We start from the raw sequence: 20890 nt of genomic DNA on the forward strand, positions 1-20890 counted from the left end.
ACCATACTATATCTGGTAAAGAACAGTTAGGTCATCTTATCTGTACAGAAATAATAGAGCCAAAAGACTGAATGCTAGCTGGAAAAAAATCTTTTATAAGCTAGTCTTATTTATGTCATTTTAGAAGTATCTAGAAAACAGTATGTTTTTGAATGAAAAAATTTTCCAAATAAAAAATCAACTTTTAAAGAAAGGTTTGTTTTCACTAACATGCTTGAAAGCATCAATCTGAGTGTTTGTATCCATGATTTGCTGAACTGTGGAAGGAATGTACTATATGACATCCGCCTTAGGCATTGGATTGTAAATATTTCATGGCTCTATGAATGTACCACGATTAAATGTGTTTTAGTAGTCAACTGAATAATCTTTTACAACATCAAAATGAAAAAGTTTCTTTTTTTGTTTGTATCTGAGAGCTTTGAAAATACATCCCTACGTTCATTTTATTTCCTACATATTAGGACCAAACCCAACGTACTCCCGGTGATACCAGAGAGTAAGAGTCCTGAGTTGTGATTTGCAATTCTTTCCTATTCTAGGAGGAGTTGCTATAAAAATTCCAATTCCAAATCCTCAGCTAGACCACACATTTATTTTGAAATCTGTTGTTGACAGAATAATGGAAAAGATGTGCACATTTTAATCCCTGGAGCTGTTGTTATGTTACCTTACATGGCAATGGAGATTTTGCAGATGTGATTAAGAATTTGGAGGTGGCCCTGGATCGAATCAGGGATCATAATGCGTGAGAGAAGTTAGAAGATGCTCTGCTGCTCACTTGAAAATAGAGAAAGAAGTCACAAGCTAATGAGTGCAGGTGACCTCTAGAAGCTGGAAAAGGTAGGGGAAAAGATTCTTCTCTAGAGGCTCTAGAAGGAATGCTGTCTTCTTGGCACCTTGATTTTAGCCCACTGAGACCTCTTTCAGACTTCTGACTACCAGAACTATAAGATATTAGATTTGTTTTGTTTAACTACTAATTGGAGACAAAAGTAAAACAGTAACAAATGATATATATGTGGTATTGGTTTTAATTAATACATAAACAAGAAGTGAAATAATTTTAATGTTACAGTAGCCTCAAAAGTCAAGCAAGAAAACAAACAATTAAAACTCAACAAATGCTTTTGAATACCTATTGTCTCAAGGGCTCTTTTTATTGTCAAGCATACCTATTTAGTCAGCATGTAGCTTGGTCTCCAGGACTTTGGAGATTCAGACGTTTGCATTGTACCCCTAGTTCTATGTCCTGTAGAAGTTCAGATCCCTCTAGAAGAACATAGCATTCAATAGGATGGTAAAGTAAGCTCAGAAAAGATTACAATGTAGGAAAGAAGTAATATGGCTGCAAAAGTTTAAGGGAGAGAGGAAAGGAGAGAAGGAGGAAGAAAAGCTGTGAGGAAATGACATATAAATGCCCAGCTGAGAGAACCAGGGACTGGTGTCTAGGAAGATGGCAGTTATAAGGGCGAAGACCATTATAGAAAAAGGAAATAAGGTGAGTGAAATGTAATTGTAGGAAATCATAGGGCAAAAACAGAGAAAGATTCCAGTTGTGAGGATAAGACTGGAAAGCAAGCAAGAAAAACCAATTGAAGGCCCTGAAAGCCAAATGCAAGATTTTGTTTTTCATTCTGTGGCGATGGAGAAATTACCCCAAGTCATGTCACATAAAATCCTTTATTTATGCCCTTCTACTACTGTTACAACAAGCACTTCTGACTGCCTTGAGGGAGCTATAAAGGAGAGAACACTGACCAATTTCCAAGTGCTGTTCCCAACATCTCACTTGTGGATGAACCTCGTAAAGCAGAGCAGAATCATCAGTTCTGTGACAGTGCAGATTTACATACACGCTTAGGGCTGTTAAAAATATATTTCTCAAGAAATTCTTCAGTGCTTTGTGTCTCCCTCCATCTTGACAGGAAGTAGAAGACCATAGTGATGAAGACGAGTGTGAGCATGACTGACACTTTGTCAGTAGGTGTAGCCCAGGATTGAGTTTTAGTCATGGAGTGTAAACACAGTGATCAAGCCATTACCAGCAATGACCCATATAATGATATCTCATGCCTACTCTTCTCCTCACCCCTTCTGGTGGGGTGGGATCAAAAAATCAACACAATGACCTGGAAGGCTACATGCTGAATATGGCAGTCTCCATCTAGCCTGCATTTCAGTAGGAGATGTGAGCTTGTATTTGGTAATCACTCTGTAGTCTGACAGAGGGAATAAGGTTAACAGTTGCCATTTCTCACCAGAACTTCCTTGTATCTTCTGCTAAACCAGGGGAAGGAGACCTCAGAGGCCTGGAATTAAATCACTGAGGAGTAGGTGCTTTAAGAAAATGACTTTTACATTTATCAACTAGTATATACTCATTTACACAGTAGGGCTGATATTATGCCTAATAGAACAAAACTGAAAATTAAATGAAACACGAAGCAGGTAGCATTGTGCCTTATGCATAGTAGCTATTTACTCCAATGCCCAGAAAGAATCCCTTCTGTTGAAGGACCCCTGATGGTCATACATCTATTTGTCATTTGCATCTTATAACTAATTATTACTCTTTTTTAAGACCAACTCATATTACGTTATACTTAAAATCTGCTACCAAGATACTTCTAAGTTTGTCCAAAGGAAAAAAATCAAACCTCTTTTTTACTTAAAGAACTCTCACCATTCTGATCTACCTGTCCAATCCTACCCATCATGTTCTAGCCCTACTCCCTCCAAGAAGCCTTGAATGATAGCCTTTCTTCATAAAAATTTCACTTCTTCCTGATTACCCAAAAAATTTATTGACTAACTTATATATTTTACTTAGAAACATCTACTTTGTATATATACTATTTCTAGCTTTGGCTTGTCTTGAAAAAATAAAGTTTAAGTAGTTATATAATGTATTTTGAAAAATCTTTGGTGATTCTATAAATATACATAATATACATTCCTTTCTCCTACAATTTAATTACCTATTTGCTTAGAAGCCTTTGATTGTCTCTGTGGCTGATTTTTTGTTGACCCCTAATTAGTCATTCCTCACTGATTTTTGGGTTGTATCTTAATTATTCAATCTCCCCTTCTTAGATAAAATTAGAGTTTTGGTCCATCATGGAGCCATTTCACTAAAGACTTTATTTTCCTTCCTTCCTTCTATTTGGATATCATCAGGAGACTAATGAACTATTTTCCAATTTTATCTGAATGGTCAATTAAGAAAGAACTTGTATTCTCTTTGTTGAATAGCACATGATTAGAAGTCATGAAATCTAGAACTGGCATCATCAACTTGTAGCCAGGTGTGTCATTTGCCTAGGATAGCTTGAGTTTCTCAATTGTAAAACTGGGATAAGAATATCTATTTTTCATTCTTTTCAAAGTTGTGAGTGGTCAACTGGTATGGTCAGGTAATTCACGAGTATTAAGGACTGCAGCTATAGGTCCACAATCTTGTTAAGCCAAAAAAGGTCTTTTATTTTTTTTAAACATTTTTTTCATTTCTTGGGAGACAGAGAGAGAGAACAAGCAGGGAAGAGGCAGAGATAAAGGGATACACAGAATCCAAAGTAGGCTCCAGGCTCTGAGCTGTCAGCAGACAGCCCGATGCAGGGCTCAAACTCATGAACTTCAAGATCATGACCAAAGCTGAAGTCAGCACTTAACCAACCGAGCCCCCCAGGCACCCTAGAAAAGCCTTTTAGAAGTTACTTGTTCAAGGCTGTCATTTGACATGTTAGAAAAAAATGGAACCGAGTAAAAGAAAACCAAAAAAACCTCTGAAGCCCACCAAGTTGAATGATTTGTCCAATGTCACAGGACCCTTGAAAGCTGGGTCAAAAACCCCTCCAGGTTCCTGACTTTGGGCCTGGGCACTTTCAAATGTATCACCCTCAGCTTCAGTCCTGAGGCTCAATCAAATCCTTTGTCCTTTCTCCTCTTATTGGGAAACAAACAAGACTGGAAACTGTATGTATGAGTCATTTATTGAGCTAGTTAAGCTCAAGTTTATCTCCAGTCTGGGTACTGTGTGACCTTTCTTGAATTCCATTCTCCAAGTGTAGGAGGAAAGCCTATCCTTCCCCCACCCCCTTGGGAATTCTCTTATTTGTATTTCTGTCAATGCCACTTTTAATGCACCAAAGCCTGTGTTTAGAGTAATAACCAGTCTGAAGTTTATGAAACAAACGATTGATACCAGCTTCATAAAACTCAGGCAAATACACTACCTCCTGTATGTCTTTTTATGCCTTTAATTCTATGAACCTTTATACTTGTGGCTACCCAAAACTCTTATAATTAGAAATAAGAAGGGGAAAAAATGAAAACAACAACTGGAAATGTCTTCCAAAAGCCAACATTTTTAAGTGTTCTTTTTTTTTATTGATTTGCAGACAAGGGTATACTTACTAATTTGTCTAGGTTACAAGTATCGTTCCTCTTTTTTTAAAAAAGCGAAAGTTTGAGTGTATGGCTTAAGTGTCAGGGTGTTATTTAAAAAACACATACCTTACTTATGCTTTGGAAACCTGGAAAACTAAAATGCATAGCCACACTTAACCCATTCCTCAAACCGGAAGTGATTTTGTGAGAAAGACAATTTTTGTTAAAAGTAAACTTCCAGTCATTAATTCAGTTACACAACTTGCTAGAAGTCTATCCTCCCTCATCTATTGGGCTATTATCTTTTCTCATAAAGACAAATAGCAAATGTAAAGATTTGGCGTTTTAAGATAACCCCTTTCACTCTTATGATTTGGTACCATGGAAACTTGGCATTTTCTTTCCTTTCTGTAATTAGCAAGCATGATAAATTAACCAAATGGAAAAAGTCATCATTTCCTATATACTTATTTGCACTTTTCTTTGTGGGGCAGGTTTATTTTAAAATTAAAAACAAATTAATTAATTTTATTTTTTCAGCTTTATTGAGATATAACTGACGGATATCATTGTGTAAGTATATGGTGCACATGTATTGATATGATATGCTTATATATTGTAAAATGATTACTGTAATAGATTTAAAATAAGAACTCTGTGAGCACAATTCACTTTTCTAAAGTAGAGAAGTATTGAGAACCTACTATGTGTCAAGCCCAATTTTAGGATTTTGAGATGGGAAATTACACCATTTGATTTACCTTGTTAAATTAAAGTTTGTATTAACAAAAATTCATTGACAGGTCATTGTGATCCAGATCATGTGACAAGCACTGGGAAGAAGACAATGAAAGAATGTATAATTCGCGATCCTTGCCTTTGAAGAACTCACAGCCTAGTTGAGGATTTGACATAGCAAATATGATGGAATCAATAAGTGATGGGTTGGGAGTCATATGAGCAAGAGATGGGTTTCCTAGGGGAGGTAACCTTTAGATAACTCTTAAAGAATGAGTTCTGAAAGAAAAAAAATAATGGCATGTAAAGGTCAGTGTTGCTGGGTAGAAGCAAAGCTTTATTTACAAAATTTGTGACATCTCAAATCCTCTTCCAATCTTGAGTTACCCATGTACATATTCTTTACTCTCCACTCTTTATTAAAACAAACACTACTTACTCAAAGAACCTATTCTGATTCCCATAGGAAAAATGTATTAGTATCTCTATTGTGTATCTAATGGTCTCTAAATAGACTGAAAAGACTCTGCCACTATACGCATACCCATTTAATAAGTGTTCCACTGTTTTGTAGCTTGCACATAGCCAACAAGTCTTCCACTGCAACTTCGATTTTATTTACCTGAACTCAAATAAAATTTCATCAGGTTTGGTTCAGCCTCACAAATATTTTATGAAACTTATTAGGTCACTATAACTGCTACTTGTTACACACCATTATCATTGGCCACTTTCAGATTAGCCAATGATATAACTTCCCTTTCTTTACACTGTAATACCTATTATCTTGTACCTAGAATCTCAGACCTGAAAGAGAGCTTAAAATTCATCTCTAGCATAGTTAACAACTCCAACTACACTTTAAAATACAACAGGTGCTGGAGTGCTTGGGTAGCTCAGTTGGTTAAGCATCAACTCTTGATTTTGGCTTAGGTCATGATCTCACAGTCATGAGATCAAGCCCCATGTCAGGCTCTGCACTGAGTGTGGAGCCTGCTTGAGATTCTTTCTCTCCCTTTTCCTCCACCCCTCCCTTGCTTGCACTCTCTCTGTCAAGAAAGAAAAGAAAAGAAAAAAGAAAAATGCAACAGGTGCCACTGAATGCAATGGGCAAATGATGTTTTGTTTTTGTTTTTGTTTTTGTTTTTATAAATAGAGCTGATTTCAGTTAGATATCCATATTAGAAAAAAAGTAACTTTGACTCATGCTTCATATCATATACAAAAATTATATACCTTATAAGGTTTAAAGATGACAGAATAAAAGCTTCGAGAAGAAAACAGCAGAAAACCTTCATAATATTGAAGGAAGCAAAAATTTCTTAAACATAACACAAAAAGCACTAGCCATAAAATGAAAAATGTATGTTTTGGTTATTGGGATAGGCAGAAAGATGTGGCACTTGGATCCCCCAACAAGGACTTGTCCCAGCTGCTGGGAGGGCTGTCAGTGGACAGTGTTCAGCTATCATTCCACTTTCGGGATTGCCTCAGGTGCAGAGAACTTAAGTTGCCCAAAGTCATACTCTTCCAGGGTCAGTTCAGTGCCCTGATCCAGACAGAGTTATAAAAGTTCTGCCATTTTGGCCCAATTCAGGACAACTCTAAGAAATTATATACTCTCCCAGAGCTCCCTGTATTCAGCTAAGACTGTTGGTCATGCACCATCAACAGACATCTCCTTTCCTCCCCTCTTTCCCATTGGTGTTGGCCCAAAGGAAAATATAGAAACATCCTGAACACTAACTCTCTCAGAACTTGCTGTCTGGAGAAAAACTGTTAGAAATAATTCAAACTAGAACTTCTATTCATCAAAAGACACCATTAAGAGAGTCACCGCCTATTTGTAATGCTTATATCTAAAAACTTTCACACATCTAGAATAGATGAAGAACTATAGATCCATAAGAAGGTGACAATTATATTAAAAATTGAGAAAACTCAAAAGGTACTTCACAAATAGAATATCCTTATGGCCTGTAATCATAGACAAAGGTGCTCTATTCTCCAGTCAAGTGAGATTAAAACAAACTACAAAAACAGAAACCCACTCTTAAACAAGGCAACACCACTACAAGCTCACTAGAAGGCCTAAGAGCACAATGATTGACAACAGAAAATGTTGATAAGGATGGGGAATAATTGGTTAACCCCTCGACTGCTGGTGGGAATTAGAGTGGCTCAACTACCTTAAAGAATGTTTTGGTCATATCTACTAAACAGAAATACAGAGCTACCACCCTGTGCTCTAACAATTCCTCTACTAGGTATACATCCAAGAAGAGTGTGTTTACCTTCCAAATGACCTGTACGCATATTTTCACAATAGTACCATTTATAATATGCAAGATTTGGGAAACAATTCAATATCCATCTCCCATAACATGGATTGAAACTTGTGATCTATTCAGGGATGCCTGGGTGGCTCAGTCGGTTAAGCATCCGACTTTGGCCCAGGTCATGATCTCACAGCTTGTGGGTTGGAGCCCTGTGTCAGGCTCTGTGCTGACAGCTCAGAGCCTAGAGCCTGCTTTGGATTCTGCGTCTCCCTCTCTCTCTTCCCCTCCCCCACTCGTGCTTTCTCTCTCTCAAAAATAAAGAAATATTTAAAAATTTTCTTTAAAAAATCTTGTGATATATTCAAATAATGAATACTGTGAAGCAATAATAAATGAATTAACTACACAAAAAATATGGATAAATTGTACATGCTTAATAACAAGTGGGAAAAAAACAGACACAGGATAAGATGTACAGTTTTATTCCAGTTGTGTTAAGTTGAGAAACTAGCAAAACTGATGTGTGGTGTTGGAAATCAGCATGGTTGTTACTTTTGGGGTGTGTGGGGGGAGATTGGGAGAAACCCTGCAGAAGTCTTTTTTAGTGGTAGAATTGTTCTATATATTCGATGCAGGAGGTAACTTCATTAGAGTATATGTGGTAAAAATACATTGAACTCTACATTTAAGGTTTGTTCACTTCATTGCATGTAAGTCATATCTCAACACCAATAAATATCACTTGAGGGTATACATGTATCTCCAGACTCCACCCTCCAGAGACTGGTTTAATTGGTCTGCTTTATCTTTGGTCTTGGTGCTATTTGACTTTAGCAAGCTCCCTTGGTGATTCTAATCTGCAGTCAGTATTAAGATCTGATGAAACTTTCTCGTGCTACCAATTACAGGCAAAGAACATCAGCTCTGAGAGTCAGGTGACTTACACAAGGGGACACACAACAATTCTGGTGGAAGCCACAGCTGGCTCTGGAACCACACATATCTAATGGTGTACATTGTACTTTTGATCATGACCACCCTTTTTCTTGTGTTACCAAGTTAAGACATCCTCAGATAATGCATTCTAAACCCTCTCCCAACTCCCCACTTCACAGGAGAGCAAGCACACCCTCCTGGGCCTGTCACCTTGGTTGCACTAAGTCCATTCTGATATGCTCAGCTTTGATGGACAGAATTTGTTTTCAAGCAGATTTAAAGGACATTTCACAGCAGAAGTGCTTTCCCTTGTCTGGATTCAGTAATCAGCTGGCTGTAATCCCAGAGATGTCCACACTGGAAAACGTTTACAAGGACAACACTACACTGGATTGTCTCTCTCTCTGGGTTTTCTGAGGATTGAAGGAAACAATGCACATAGAACCTTTAGCAGAGCACGTGTTCAATAAATGACCAAGATGATAAGAATAATTTTACTACTACTAACAATGGTTATAATTTTTCAATATAACCACAATAGTTACCCACCTCAGTAAATTTCACATTAGTACCATGTTTTCATTTAACACCGTTTGTGCTTCAATTTCACCAGGTGACCCACTACATCCTTTACAGCAGTATTTGCCCCCCAAACCAGAATCCAGTCTACAGTAAGGTGTCATGTTTAGCTGTTATGTTTTTTAGCTTCTTTTAATCTGGAACGTTTCCATAGCCTGTGTTTTTTTTTTTTCTTTTTTTTTAATAACATTAAAATTTTGAAATAACATTGTCACCCTCTCCCTGTATTAATAAAGTATTGTTTATTTTGTGTTTGCCTGATGGTCACTTGAGATTCAATGAGGATATATATTGTGTGCCAGAACCCTACATAGATGAAGCTGTGTTTTCCTCCAGGTATCGCATCCTGAGGCACGTGATATCCTGTTTCCCTTGTTGATAGTGTAAATTTTGATTACTCAGTCATAGTCTTGTCTGATATTTTCACAGTATAATTTTTGTTACCCATTGCAAGGAATAAACATTTGGTGAGGAGTAACTTTAAGGCAATGCAAATATCCTGGTTCTCATCAAAATTTCCCCTCAGGTTTTGCGTCAATGGATTTTTTTTTTGTCTGATCCAATTTATAGGTGAAAAAGTAGATTCACATACCCACGTTATTCCAAACATAATTTAAAAGTTTCCAATAACTGAATCAAGTAAAAAATTCCTTTAGCATTTGCATCTACATTGACAAATTGATTCATCTTCTTTTAGAAAAATTGATTTGACTTTGAAGCAAGTTGATCCATTTCAAAACTATACCTGTCCGGCTTAAATAAATTTATCAGTTCTTGTGTCAGGTTATCATCATAACATAAAATTCAAAGGTGTATAATACAACAATTGAAAAGCAACTCCAGGGGCGCCTGGGTGGCGCAGTCGGTTGAGCGTCCGACTTCAGCCAGGTCACGATCTCGCCGTCCGTGAGTTCGAGCCCCGCGTCAGGCTCTGGGCTGATGGCTCGGAGCCTGGAGCCTGTTTCCGATTCTGTGTCTCCCTCTCTCTCTGCCCCTCCCCCGTTCATGCTCTGTCTCTCTCTGTCCCAAAAATAAATAAAAAACATTGAAAAAAAAAAAAAAAGAAAGAAAAGCAACTCCAAACTTATCAGCAAAGAATTTTCAATTTGTTTTTTAAATTGTGAAGTGAATTTATACAGTTAAAATCTGCACATTGGATTCCAGTTAGAAACAATGTGTAAAATACGTTTTTGTTAATATAAAATTTTTAATTTCAACAAAAATGACCACACTTGGCTAAGTAGTTCACAAATACGCTTTTCTTTCCTTCAGATCTTCAAATTTAACTTCTTCATATGGAGTGTAATATCAGTGAGAAAGGCATAAATCACATTGCCAGGTTTGTCTTTGATTACAGAACGTTTGACAAATATTGTTGCTCAAAACTGAATGTTTGTATATCCCAATTCAGATGTTGAAACTCTAATCCACACTGTGATGGTATTTGGAGGTTGGGCCTTTATGAAATAATTAGGGTTAGATTAGATCATAAGAGTGTGCCTCTCATGATGGAATTAATGTCCATATAAAAAAGAAGGAGTTCTGCTTCTTTCTCCCCAACACCTCTCTTTCTCTCTCTGCCATATAAGGATACAAATACAGAGTCAGCTGTCTACAAGCCAAGACATAGGTTCCCCCCCGAGACACCACGTTGCTGGCACCTTGACCTTGCACTTCCTAGCCTCCAGCATTTCAAGAAAAACATGTTTATTGCTTAAGTCACCCAGTTTGTAGTACGTGCTAGAGCAGCCCAAAATAAGACAGTTACTTTTATTTCAAGAAAATCTTGAATTGGAATTAATACAATGCATCTTGGCAATATTATTTCATGACTCAACCAGTTCGTATTGACAGACAATTTAAAATTAATAAATTCATTATCTTTTAATTCTTAGAAAGGTTCTACAAACTGGTGATGATTCATGGCATTTGTATCTATATAGTGAGAAAATTTTAAAAACTCTATCCATGATATTTTTCATATAGTCTGCTTAAAAATATAACTATACACTAATTATTTCAATATCTGGCATTCAGTGGAATAACAGTCTCTTATTTTAGGGAAAATAGTACCTCATTTTAAAATCTAATACAACTGGACTTTAGACCTAACAAAGCACAATTTATTGTGATAGAAACAAAATTGTTAATATCAATCTGAAATTCTCCTTGGACGGATGTGAGAGATAAAAAATTTCTGTGCTCTGAGCTTATTTTCTTAGGCCTTAAATTGACATTTCTTTGTATATTTGCCCTTTGAGGCAAAACACATCCAACATATTAAGGGGCTATGTTTCTTACATCAAACTAAACATCTAAAGCTAAAGAAAAGTGAAATTTTTCAAATTTGAATCAATTGATCTTTTATATGATTGTAAAAATCCAGTATTTGGTAAACAATTACTTGGTGATTCAATTGAGGAACTTTTGTTTTTGTGAAATGTCTGTTTATCACAGATTTTCAACAAAATTATGTAACTGAAGTCATAATCCTGCCATCTAATGTGTGTGTGTGGTTGTATATGTGTGTGTGCGTGCACTCGCAAGCATGCATACCATTTTATAGTAGTTAAAGTTATAATTTCAGAACCTTTAAAGAATTGTTAAAAAAAATTGTATTTGGATGTTTAATTCTGATATCAGTTGCCTCATTTTGATTGACTTTTTTATGACTTGAGAAGAAACTTCTTACCAAATTCACTATGCATTTTTTGAGAATGTCTCTTAATACTGTTCACTTTATTACCTCAATTGTTTTTAATACAAGGCACAGACATTTTATTTTGCTCCATTTCAGAAAATTACAATTGCCATTCAATGTGAAATTTATGACATACTTTCTTCCCATTTTTTAAAGAGAAATGGTTTTATTTCTGCCCCACTCTATTCTGCATTAGTATTATGTGTACATTTTAAATATTACATTTTGTTCATACTTATTTTTTAAACATGAATAATAATTTAATTCTATTCTTATAACTATAATAGGTACTTGAATTATGTATTAAAATTCACACAGGTATCTCTTAATTCATGCTGTATGTATAACATATTCAAATAAGGATATTACAATTTTACATCAATGGATAGAAAAAAATACTTCCAATTAAGTCAAATTACTGATACTGCTTAGATTGGTCTTCTGTTTATGGAATACTAGAAATTACACCACAAATGTTAAATGAGCACTATAACAAAACAATATCTATGTGTTGCACTCTTAAAGTAAAATGCTACCACCCCAGAACAGTACGGTTTTGTTTCACACACACACTCAAAATTTATACTGTTTCGGTTTTTAAATTTAACTTCCAATTTAACTGCATTAAAACAAAATAAAATTTAAAATGCTGTTTCTCACTTGCCCTAACCACATTTCCAGTGCTCAATAGGCATGTGTGGCTAGGGACTACCATATTGGACAGTGTAGGAGAGGTCCTGATTCCATGAGGGGGGATACTTACACTAGGAGACACATCATAAGTTTCACTAAACTTAAACTGTCGCTGCAGCCTGTTCAGTTTGGTCCCCTCATGACAGTGGACCAGAAGACAAAGAAGGGAGGTACCATTCTGATTAAAATAGTTGGCTTTCATCTTCTTGAGGAGACAGGGTTACTCCTACAAGAAGGTGGTAATGGGAATGTGTTACTCAGGTGATCCATTTGGTGTCTCTTGAGGCTTCCTTAACCAAGCTTCCCCCTGAATAAGTAATAGGAGAAGACACAGCCTGAAAAGTGAAAAGTAACTAGGGTAGATGCCTCAGTAATTAGGTCTATATGATGCCATATAAGTCATGTAGACCAACCAAAGTACAAAGAAAGAGCAAGTAGAATGTGAAATGGGTTAGCTGATTGGGGGGGAGGAGGGGCAAGGCAGAGAGTGTGACTATCAGTGGCATTCTGGAGATAAACCACAGAAATAGGGGCTTTAGCTCATCTTGCTAAAATTCCTTTTGAAATTTTGAAAGATAATTGAACAAATCTCACTGACAGCAGTAATTGAAGAGGTGCGAAAATGCAAATAGAACAACCACATGAAAATATACTCAACATCACCAATCATCAAGGAAATACAAATCAAAACCACAATGAGATACCATTTAATCCCTATCAGAATGACTAGTATCAACCTCACCTCCCCAAATAACAAATGTTACTGAGAATGGGGAGAAAAGAGAACCCTGTACACTGTTGGTGGGAATGCAAAATGGTGCAGTCACTATGGAAAACAGCATGATGGTTCCTCAAAAAATTAAAAATAGAAATACCATACTACCGATCAATTTCACTTGCGGGTTTTTATCCAAAGAATATGAAAACACTAACTCAAAAAGATACACGCACCTTGTGTTCATTGCAGCATTGTTAACAATAGCCAAAATATGGAAACAATCTAGGTGTCCATTGACGGATGCATGGATAGATCGTGTTATATATATACAATGGAATATTATTCAAGGATAAAAAATTAAATCTTGTCATTTGCAACAACACAGTAGACCTCAAGGGCACTGTGCTGAGTGAAATCAGAGAAAGACAAATACCATTATGATTTCACGTATATGTGGAGTCAAAAAAGAAACAAACAACAGAAAACAAAACTGAATATATAGCTAAAGAAAAGAGGTTGGTGGTGGCAAGAGGCAGGGAGTGGGGGAGAAACAGGTAAGCTGGGGTTTTTGTTTTGTTTTACTTTTAAAATTTTGAATAAAAATTCTAAAAATAAATAAAACCTAGACTATGATTCATCTAAATACTTATGTACGTAAAAATTGTTAATCTCTTGACTCAACTCCACCTCCTCTGGAAAACAGGAAATACAAGATCTGTCTTATAAATCCTGGAGCTTGTTTCTACTGAAATCCCTCGTTCAATCCCTTGTATAAAAGACCCTCAGTAAGTTATTTGCTGTGATTGGTTATTATGTGCACCATTCCCAGGGGTACTGAAGAGTCAGTTATATTTTTAAGTAATTCTTTTCAACAAATAAAACAAAACCAGTCACGTACATCAAGCCGTGTCAAGCCATATTAGAGTCCGAAGCAAAACAAACAAACAACAAAAAAACAGTAATTTGATTACTCTTGATTTGGGCTCAGGTCATGATCTCATGGTACCTGAGAGGGAGCCCCGCATCGGGCTCTGTGCTGAGCATGGATTCTCTCTCTGTCTCCCTCTGCCCCTCTCCCCTGCTTGTGCTTGCTCTCTCTCTTTAAAATTAAAAACAAAACGTTGATATCTGGTTCATCACTGTTTTTGCATTCATTTTTGTTATAAAATATTGAGTTAAATATTTATTTTGATTATTGGCTTTTTGTTCCCCCCTTAAATTTTGCTTGGGGGGCCTCACTGGCCTAGTCCCAACGCTGAACACATTTTCATTATCTTATTGATCTTTCTGATCTTACATTGAATGTTGTACTGTGTCTAGATTCTCCTGGTTAAGCACTGGAGCAATCATTCCCTCAGAGGCTGAGAGCTACTGGCAGATTGTCATTTAGTCCCCCCTCAGAGATTGCCCTTCATGAATGGCAGCTGTCTGGTCTAGATCACATGGCTCTTCCCTGGGGATATACAGGAATAATGACTGGTAGATGTAGGAAGTAAAGGTACTTTTCCCAGTTGGGAAAACTCTAAAGGAATCACCAGAGTTTCCTGGAGGACTGGCTCAAGACTTTTGCATGACAATCTCAGAGCTCAACTTCCCCCTTTGTTCAATTTTATTTCTTTCACCTCCTCCACAGGAGCTGATTCCAAGAGCATTCCCCAATACATTTCATGAACCTCAGTCTCCATCTCAGAGTCTGATTTCCAGAAACAAAATCTGTGACCATTGTGTCCAGGAGGACAGTCTTGTCTCAGTTCTGAGAAAGCAGGTGCTATGATGAGATTTCAGAGATCAAGTACCCACTAGAGTGACAATGAGAAGCCATCACTGGTGTTACATTGAGCATGGATAGCCCCTGGCACAAGACTGCAGGACAATTTTGAAACTTTCCAACAGTGAAGAACTGGGATGACACTGGGAGAAAGGAAATGCACAAGCAGGAGCAATATAGCCAGGATTTGAGAAAAACTTGGAAATAGGAACTAAATGATAGTGTTTCTAGATGCAATAGATGCTTTGAAAAAAGATAATAAAATGCTGAAGACCAATTAAACAGCAATTAAAAGCTAAGGATGAACGCCAGAGGGCCTTGTTGGTACCATATAAAGAGATTCATATTTCCTATAGCTGAAAAAGAGGAGCACAGTTTTCAGCACGTACTCCTAAGACCACAAGAGGCTACCAAGAGGACTGGGTATCCCAGATATGGTAGGTTTGCCAAGCCAAGGTCAGGATCCTATTTGGGAAGGAATAGAATCCTGGAAAATTGTATTGGTTTGATGAACTAAAAAAATATTGACTTCTTAGATTTCCCTCAAATAATCATTGAGATTCCTTCAAATGATCTGTGCACACAGAAGTGTACTATTTCTCCCACTTTCTGCTATCCCAGGGCCCTCAATCCCAGTCGGTTGAGTGTCTGACTCTGGATTTCCGTTCAGGTTATGATCTCATGATTCATGGGTTGGGCTCTGCACTGACAGTACAGAGCCTTCTAGGTATTCTTTCTCCCCCTCTCTCTCTCTGCTCCTCCCCTTCTCATTCTCTCCTCTCTGTCTCTGTCTCTCCCTCAAAATATATAAACTTAAAAAAAAAAAGAAGTGCTACCCTGAACCCCACCCCTCTTACTTGAAGATTATGTAGAAGCCTTTGCCTTGCTGGACAGAACATCCACTCTTGCCTAATAGATGGATAAATAGAGTGAATACAGAACATAACTCAGTCAATAAATGCTGTGATTATTAAGGGAGGAAATTAACTATATTTTTAAAGAGCTGCAAGACCTACTAACCATATACAGGCAGGAGTACCCAACAGTACATATGGAACAAGATTCTGAAGGTGTTGGATCAAGGGTTGCAGAATGCAGAGCTGAATTTTGGAGTATATGGGTGTATCTTTCTCAGGAGTCAGAGAAAGCAATGACCCCTACCTAATTGGAAAAGAAATGCCAGCATTTTTGTGGGAGAAGGTAGATTAAGGATTCAAAAGCCTCAGAAAAGTGAATTTGTTGGAGTTATATGCCATGTAAATACTGAAAATTCACCAGATGAGTATTTTTCCTTGGGAAGACCATCTACTTACCAAAGCAGTAAGGAATGTGCTGGTGAGCAGGGAACCAGCCCCAGTGAGATGCTCAGAGATTGTTACCCTCTTTTATCCTGTGTTAATATACAGTCTGAAGATACCTAGGCCATCTGGACACCCCACAGAGCATCACACTGATGAACTTATTTATGACATCATGCTAATCAGACTAGATAAGAAAGAAGTGACAAGTTCACTGGAGGACTTGGTAAAAGGCATGCACTTCAAAGAATGGGAGACAAAGTCCATGAATATTCAGGAACTAGCTACATCAGTTAATGATTTAGGATCCAATGAGGCATGTGAGGACATCACCTCCAAAGGACAAACTATTGCATTTCACAATGCTTATCATGAAGAAAGAAACATGATGCCTGATAGACCTCTGACATTTTGGAGGCAGCATCTTCCACCTTTGGGAGTACTGCACTGACCCACATATCAGGTCACATCAAAGGCATCCGGAAAAGATCCTGTAGCAGGACCAGGATCTGGGCAGCCCTGTGACCTAGAGGAAACTGTGGCAGAAAAAGATGCTCAGTAGATTCTGGTAAACACAAGTAAGGATTCCATGATGTATTATTCTGGGGTTCTGAGCGATATCATGTAATTTGTACTAATGTGTCAATCTTAAAACAAAACAAATAAAAACAAACAAACACATAGCCCTTGGCCTCCTGAACTGTGAAAGCAGCAGGGAAAGAGTCACCACCATGACAGTGGTCATGATCCTGTACATTGGAAGGAAGTAGAGATAATGTGCTTGGGGATTGGGGGAAATATGATTTTCACCCTACTGATCCACAAAGATGTCTCTTGATACCAATGTTAGTAATTACTAGACAAGCACAGTACTCACAGCCTGACAAGTGTCTCAAGCTCGAATGAATAAGGATATGGGTTACCCCACTGATAAGTCACAGAGACAAGAACAAGGGAATCTAGAATGGATAATCATGAAGAAATGGCTTCCTTAAATGAAGGAAATGAATTGGAGTGACTCATGAGGAAAGCTGCTGTGATGTTACATGGAACTCTCCAATTCCTCTATCCCCCTACTTAAGACTGGAACCCTCATTCGTCCACCTGCCAATGATTTTGGAGACTAAAATTTTGCAGGTTTGCATCTGCAAGATCCTGCCATGGGCTGAATAGAAACACCTTTCTTTCAACATTTTTTTTTTTTTTTTTATTTATTTTTGGGACAGAGAGAGACAGAGCATGAACGGGGGAGGGGCAGAGAGAGAGGGAGACACAGAATCGGAAGCAGGCTCCAGGCTCCGAGCCATCAGCCCAGAGCCTGACGCGGGGCTCGAACTCACGGAGCGCGAGATCGTGACCTGGCTGAAGTCGGACGCTCAACCGACTGCGCCACCCAGGCGCCCCGAAACACCTTTCTTAACTTCACATCCTCCCCTCTGGGGATATGATGGAGATTTGAAGGGCCAGCATTCTCTTACCCTAAACTGTAACAACTCTGCAGGGTCAGCTCAGTGTCAAGATTCACCCATGTGATAAACTGAGTCCTTTATTATGATTTCATCATAATCCAGTTTCTCCCTGAAAATTACCTTCCTTTCACTTCTTCCACAGGTGTTGACTTGAGTGCACCTTCAAACATTTCTTACAGAGTCTCTTCCTGGGTGCCCTGATATTTGGCAATTCCTATCCACACACCACTCCTACCTTAAAACCCACTATCCTAATACTCCTCTCATTTGTTTACATACAGGTTAATTTTTCTGAAATTCCCATTTTCATCATTGCCTCCCCACAGCATGAATTCTTGTTTTCTACCGGTGGTGCCGGTTCTGCCTTTTCAGTTGAGTAAACTTGCCCTTTGCAATTAATTCCCAAGTTACCATCCTTGTCTCCAACAGAAAGTGAGAACATGGTATGTATGTGCCTATTTCATTACTGTCAAACCTCTTGCACCTGACGTGTTTGATGGATTCTAAATTGAGAAGCATCTGAATGGAGAAGACCTGAGTCTTGTAAATGTACTTTTCACTGCTGGGATGTCATCCTCAAAGACTGCATAAGCTGGGGATGCACAGAGGGCACACTGCTTGAGCAAGAGGAACATGAAGAGGGATTTTGGAATTTTGTTTTAGGCATCCATAAATAAATAATCCCGAATTGGCCAATATGTTACACTGAAATCAGGGGAAATGAGGAAAAATATTGTCTGAAGTCCCCACCCGGAGTGTAATTCCCAGGGTTTTCCATGTACAGTCTTGAAAAGATTAAACAAATTATTTATTCTCTTCAGCAGAGTTTATTGTGTCACCCCGGGGAAGGCCCACCAGTCACTGTGGCTGACATCCTTTCTCTTACAGTATTTAGTAAAATTAAACTGTCAGTCTTCATTTTTACTGATGGCTTCAGTATTGTACCCATTTCTGACTAAGAGGTCTTATTTTCATTTTTTTAAATAATTTTAAAGAGTCTTGGTGGATTCAAAGCCCTTATTTTCATATTGACATCTTCAGATGAGACCCAGGATACTGGGTAGAAGGACATCAGGACAAATGAAGGTTGACAGCATAAAAGCAGAAGAAAGCATTTTCCCCCTTTGTTGACTTGACATTCTCTAATTTGGAAGCTTGGGAGAGATCCAGGCCCAGAAATGGCCTCGTTGTTGCTGGGATGGTTTGTAGGATAGGCCTGTCACCATGCCGGAGAAAATATCAAATAGAACAGAAAAGAGGAAGACTCTTCCTACCAGAGAGGCTGGAGCAGGCAGACTAAGATCAGTCATTGAGGTGGTCACCTCCCCAACTACTCAGCCATGGGCATCCCTGGAGGCAGTGTTGCATCATCCGTTGTATTATTTCAGCAGCCTGAGTTACATCAGGACCTGACCCTGTACTCTAATCAGCTTGACCCTCCAAACAGAGCAACACAGACAAGACATACTTAAAACTGACATTGTAGGGGCCCCTGGGTTGCACAGTCCATTAAGCATGTGACTCCTGATTTCGGCTCAGGTCATGACTTCACAGCTTTGTGAGTTCGAGCCCCTCATCAGGCTCTGCGCTGGCAGTGTTGAGCCTGCTTGGGATTCTCCCTCTCCCTCTCTCTCTCTGCCCCATCCCCGCTCATGTTTTCTCTCTCTCAAAATAAATAAACTTAAAACAAACAAATAAACAACAACTGACGTTGTACTCACTCACCTTCTCACCAAATCTGTTCGGCATGACTTTGATTAAATCGTCCAATAGGTAAGTTTGCTATTGAAGGCCTCCTGGTTCAATTTCTTTATCTTTTCTTACCTCCCACCTTCTCATTTACACAGACACCCAGTGTGTTCATGCTGCTTTCTCTCAGTCCCAGCCCAACCCATATCCAATTCTTGTGAAAGACTGTGTTATTCCCTGACTCAAAACTGTATCCATTCACTCTTCCAATATCCAAATTTACATTCTCTTGAGTATGTCAGAAACTGCTACAGCTATTAATCAGTTGCACCTTTACTGAAACCAGTTTATTTAGCTAAGTATTACAAGAAACAAAACAAAATTAGAGATGTAGTGTGAAGTAAGTACAAAGTTGTGTCATTTGTGGAGTATTTATTTTTTAAAGGACAGAACTTACTACCCAAAACTGAGTTCCCTAAAGACACATCTACATCTCGTTCATGTTTCTGTATCCCTCTGTATTCGCCACAATGACGAGTAAGTGAAGAATTCAAATAAATGTTGAGTTCACTGCAATTAATTGAATTTAAAGTTATTAAGTGGCACCCTATGGAATACACTCCTTTTGTAGTTAAAATCATCAGCTCTTGGGTCAGAAAGGCATAGACTGGTTTTGGGCTATCATGTACTTGAGGAGGCGTGTTTTGTGAGCAAGTTATGAGGCACTGCTGGGTTTTAATTTCGTCATGTAGAAAAGGGACATAATAACATTACACAGAGCTGGTATAGGGATTACAGAAACTTGGAAGGTGCCTTGCATAGTGACATTCACATAGGTAATGCATGTTGTTAGTAATAACAGTAATAGTAATACTAATGCAAATAAGTGGTTTCTCTTTCTCATGATTGTAGACTTACGGTTAATTTAGTGCACTAATTCTCAACCATTTCTTTGATCCTTTCGAACTACAAGAAAATAAAGGTTTTAATACGTAAACTCCAATTATTATTTTATTTCTGTGAGAAGTAAAAGAGAGTGAGACCTTACACCTGAAGATGTTTAGAATAGAGCAGGAATTGGCAAACTTGTACTGGATAGGAGTAGATAGTAAATATTTTAGGTTTTGCAGGAAGAATAAGGCCTCTGTTAATAACTATCCAACTATGTCATGGGCACATAAATGAATGGGCTTGATTGTGTGCTCCAATAAAACTTTATTTACACAAACAGGCAATGGACTGAAGGGAGTAAAACTAGAGGAAAATATTGATATGGTGAATTTCACCCCTGAGTGATGCCTCATTTGAGTGTTTTCCATCCAGCATCCATGAGACATGACTGTATCCTTATAATAACCTCTATATACATGCCTAAACAACAATCAGAAAGCTAACACATACATACATACACACACACACACTCACGCGCGCACACACACATAGAAGAGACACTTGGCTAGATTTGGCCCCCAGACTATAGTTTGTAGAGAATATCTGAGGTCATGGTAGAGTTGACAAATGCATCGATTCACTATTATTTCCATCAAGAACTGACAGGTGGAGCTCTAAAGAAGGCCATTCTTTCCCTGCACAGAGATAACCTAGTTATATCAGGTAAAATACGCTCTGCACG

The sequence above is a fragment of the Neofelis nebulosa genome, chromosome 13, assembly GCF_028018385.1.
Source record: "Neofelis nebulosa isolate mNeoNeb1 chromosome 13, mNeoNeb1.pri, whole genome shotgun sequence".
Taxonomy (NCBI): Eukaryota; Metazoa; Chordata; class Mammalia; order Carnivora; family Felidae; genus Neofelis; species Neofelis nebulosa.